This window comes from Pelecanus crispus, chromosome 5 (genome assembly GCF_030463565.1).
Source record: "Pelecanus crispus isolate bPelCri1 chromosome 5, bPelCri1.pri, whole genome shotgun sequence".
NCBI lineage: Eukaryota > Metazoa > Chordata > Aves > Pelecaniformes > Pelecanidae > Pelecanus > Pelecanus crispus.
The window spans coordinates 48,346,470-48,351,420 of record NC_134647.1 but is presented as its reverse complement, the minus strand read 5'-3'; the positions used below and the strand labels follow the sequence as shown (position 1 = coordinate 48,351,420).

Here is a 4,951-nt window from a genome sequence, read left to right as displayed (position 1 = left end):
GAGGAAATGATTATATTTTACCTAAAAAATAGATTCACAGATGTAAAAATACAAATGGGAAAAAAACCCCAAAACAAAACAAAAACGAAAAACCAAAACAGACCAGGAGTGAGTGAGAAGTGTTTTGGAAGTGTTTGGAAGACTAAGTTCTGAGATTTAGTTTTTGCTTGAAGTGCTTTGTAGATGAGATAATAGTTATGATCTAGTTCAGTATTAGCATGTGTCTAAACCACAGCAAACTCAACTTGTATAGACAACTCTAGCTCTATATATCTCTACCAGTTCTAGCCAGCATGTCTGATGAACATTTTGAAGATCTGGACCTTTGTGTCCTTGGAGGAGTTCAGATTTATGTCACAGGTATAGACACATGTGAAATACACATTTTGGATTTAGGGGCTTCTGTTCTGCTCAAAACTCCCCTCAGGTGCTTCAGTTTTTTTGTAGATATTTTGGATTGGTTTTGAAATTTTCCACTGGCCACCTACTACATCATTATGTACATAAATATCTGCAGTATTAAAGGTTTCAGAAGGCTGAGTCATGCCTAATAATAGAACTTTTTTTAAGTGCTCAGACTTCTAGTGAATTCTTAATAAAGCCAAATTCTCCTGGCTACTGGGTATTCTTACAAAAGTTTTTATAAAGTTTATTTAGGAATTTTGTATAGCAGTCACTTTTTTGGCTTTTCTAGTTTTTTTCAAATTTGCATTTATAAGTAACCAAATTCTTTAGTTGCAGGTAAAATTTCCTGCAAAGCTCTTAGTATCTGTTCTTTTTAAGGACTTTAACAATCTGCCTAAATAAGTCATTGTAATGTTTTTCTTGTCAAGTTATAAATGATAAATCCTGTCCTCTGCGTAAACAATGTTGTTAGATGCTGTTTTCCTTCAAACTGATAGGATCAGATTTATTGAAGTAATCTCTAGGGTTCTTGCTAGATTTACATTGCATTTCACAAGCAGATTCCATATTTTCCAAAAACTCTTGCAATGTAAGCCATTTTTTGGCTTGTGTTTTCAAAGTGGCAGAATATATAGATTTACTTTAATAAGATAAATTACCAACTTGCAGAGAGCCAAAACATTTCCCACAAACGGGCCTGTGAAGACCAACTCACTTTCTATTTGACAAACAGCACACTGAATATTTGAAGTTGTGTTTGTTTTAAGGACAGTAAAGCCATCACACAAAATCAAATAAAATATTTGATGGCTTTAGGTAGAGAAAAGACAAAGAAGGATTCAAAGAAAGATGCATAGGTGTGAGGGACAAAATGGCCGGACATTTGTCTCAAAGCTTGCCCACATGGAGCTGGCAGGACCTTGCAGGAAAGCATGCGGGCTGTCGCCTGCTCGCACGGCAACAAGGACAGCGGCGAGGCCCTGGTAACAGCCTGCTCGGAGCAGACGATTGGCTGTGGGCGTGTGCACGTGGTCGGCGCGTGAGACCCTGGCATAGTGGGGCTCGAGACGCGGGCTATGTGCCGTCGCCCTGGGCAAGCAGGACGCGAGGGAGTTCTGCGCAAGCGTGAAGTTGTTGCCTCAGGCACGCAGCCTATAAAAGACCCCCCACCCCAGACCCCCGTGTGATCGTTCGTGACCGAAGACCCCAGAAGCACGGACCCCCAGAATGCCACCGATCCATGGTGGTGACTGCACTTTCCTATCCCGAATTCTTGCTTAATTTTCCTCTCTTGTTTTACCTTCCTTCCCTATCGCTGTTTTTCTCTCTTCTCCGAGCAGTTACTAAACGGGTGGACTTACGACATCTGACCTTGTTTGTGTCTTAATCTCGCTCGAAGGGATCGAACCTGAAATGAGGTCGGTCTGGCCACCCCTAGCCCCCCAGACTTGTCTGAGGTTGGTTAGAACGCAAGGGGACCCTCCTCTCATCCAAATCGGATCCTAACATCTTTTAATTGCATCACGGACAGGATCCCTCGAAGTGAGAGTGTCATATTGTCCACTCGTTCTTGTTTTGCCTTGTTGTGAGACCTCCCAGGAGAGAATAGGGGGTGGGACAGTGTGAAGCTTTCGAAACAAAAGTGGTGCCTTCCTGGGATGACTGCCCCCTCTTTATCTAAGATCTTGTTTAGCTTTGTTTACATGGGGCCTCCCAGGAACGAATAGGGGGTGGGATAGCGTGAGTGTTCAAAACTTAAGTGCTGCCTTCCTGGGACGACTGGCCTCTTTTTTTATTTGAGATATGAGTGACAAAGTAACTGCCTCTAAGGGCAAGGAAGTTCTGTTTGATTTTTTGGACAAGTATAATGCCCGGCCTTCTGTGCCCGGCATGGATTGGGCGCAGAGCAACTGGCACAATTTGCAGAGTGTCGTAGACCGAATGGTTGCTCTGCAGAAGGATGCTCGGGTCCGCTCTGGAAAAGGGAAAGCCATTGTTTGTGCCATTCTCGGTGCCAGCCTAGTGGCAGCAGTGGGAGCGGGAGACCACTGCCATGCCACCGAATCTCAGACCATAGAATCTCTCCGAACCCTGGTTCAAACCCTGCAGGGACAAGTTGGCGAATTAAAAAAACAATTGGAAGAGGAAAAGGACCAGGTTAAAATTTTATGAGCTGCTCTTAAGGAGCAACTCCTTGTGAATGCCGTCCGTGAGGAGGCACCCCCCCAAACCCTATCAATGACGTGTAGGCAGCGAGAGAAAAATTAGATCAGAACCACCCTTGCTGCGACCCTTAGTTAAAACTGAATACAGTTAGGAAGATGAGCAGGACCATTTTCCCCAAATTACAACTAAAGAAATCCCCTACACTGCCACTGAATTGGCAAAATTGAAAAAGGATTTTGGCCGAACCCCAAGGTAATCAGAGACAGACTATGTGTGGAGAGTGTCACTATCAGGAGGGGATCAAATTTTGCTAAGTGAAAGGGAGGCAGAAGGATATTGGGGGCCAGGAGTATTCTTAACTACCAGGGACCACCGAGCCCCCTGGTCTCTAACCCAGCAAGCAGCTTATTGGGCAGGAGGGTTGAACCCCCTGGAAAGGGGGGATCCTCTCGCAATTATGGGAACTGTTGATCAATTGGTAGAAAGCGTGCAGAAAGCAGCTTGCCTACAAATGATGTACGATCAGAAATTAGAACCTAGGCAGGAATCCCTGATGCTGGTGGATCCTGAGCGAATAACTCCCCTTATAAGGGGACTCCCCGACTCTTTAAAACCAATTGGGATTCAAATACAGGGAAAAATACAGGCAGCTTTAGAGGGATTTGCTCCCGATCGGCTTCACCGACCCCCCAGATAGGAAAGTGTAGACTTGGGGTGAAGTAGCCCAAGAGTTAATCAGTTATGGGCGCAAATATGGCCCCATTGGCCCTCCAACCACCAGAAATCTGAGACGGACTGAAATTAAAATGGTCCTGCACTTTGGTGACACAAAAAAGCTGCCCCTCGTAAAACCATCTGGGGGGAGGGCTTTCCAAACAAGCACAATAGCTTGTGGGCAAAGGGCCAGCAAAAGGGGATCCCACATGACCTAATGGATGGGCTGCCAACAGACAAATTAGAGAAGCTGGTGACGGGGTGGCCTGATAAACCTGTAAATAGGGAAGTAGACTGTAAAGGTGCCATTACCCCTAGTGCACTTTCTGAGATTGATGCCTTAGGAATAAATGTCTCCCGAGAGTCAGTGGGAAACTAGATCCTTCGCCCTCCAATGGTGAGCAGGAGGGCGAAGGTAGGACATATATTAGGTGGCTCACTGAAAACCATCGGGGAGATTTATTTATCACCAGGATTGTAGGGCCAAAACGAGTCACAGTCACCTTTCTGATAGATACTGGAGCACAGATTTCAGCCATTAAAACAAAAGATGCCACAAGCTGTGGGATTTTCCCTTCAAAGAAAAAGGTATTTGTAGTAGATGCATTTGGTAAGGTTCAGCCACAGGCAATGGCTAGAGTTGGCCTGCACTTGCCTGGGGAAGAAACCAAAATTGAGACAACTATGGTAGTGGGAGACTTCCCACTTAACCTCTTTGGACTCGACATATTGAAAGGGAGAACCTGGATTGACAATAATGGGAGGCAGTGGTTGTTTGGTTCCCGGGCACTTGAGGTCGGGCTGCTACAAGCTGCACCGCCTCTCCCTCCCTCAAAAATTACTAATGTCAAACCTTACCCAATACCATTAGGAACTAGAGAGGGAAGAACACCCATATTAGAAGATTTAAATGGGCAAGGCATCATGATCCCAGCCCACTCCCCTTTTAATTCCCTGGTGTGGCCAGTACGGAAACCCAATGGCAAGTGGAGGTTAGCTGTGGATTACCGCAGGCTTAATGCAAATACCGGTCCATTAACAGCTGCAGTACCAAATATTGCCAAGCTTATAGCCACTATACAGGAGCAAGCCCACCCAATTATGGCCACAGTAGATGTGAAGGATATGTTCTTTATCTGCAGCCTGAGGACCAGGATCGTTTTGCTTTTACCTGGGAAGGGCAGCAGTTCACTTTTACCCGACTCCCACAGGGATACAAGCACTCCCCCATGCTAGCACATCATGCTCTGGCATGAGAGCTGCAGGTGGTTCAGGTAGAGGAGGGGGTTAGTGTCTATAAGTATATAGATGACATTCTTGTAGGAGGAAAGGAGATAGAAGGGGTTCGGAGTACTCAAAATAATGTAATTTCCCACCTAGAGAGTTTGGCCACCATCCTCACCTTTAATAGCCGGAGAACCTCCTGTACCCTCCTTTTCAATTTGTTCTGGCAGAATGAGTTCATAATGTTAGGTCAACAAGTGGCTGAATCGTTTAATCTTACAAGCTGTTGGGCATGTGGAGGACCCTTTGGTCTGGCAAGCTGGCCTTGGGTAGCCACGTCAGTGTCACCGAAATGGCTGGTGAGCAGTTTTAGTGAGGTGAAGAAAGACAAAAGCTGGGAAAACCCAAACGACCCACCCTGGCACATACACTTACCAGAAAA

General features: G+C 45.5%; 1 pseudogene; it reads left to right on the top strand.

The window, feature by feature from the left end:
• The first annotated feature begins 2,208 nt into the window (after positions 1-2,208).
• Positions 2,209-3,664, top strand: LOC104024559 (uncharacterized; annotated as a pseudogene).
• The last annotated feature ends 1,287 nt before the right edge of the window (positions 3,665-4,951 follow it).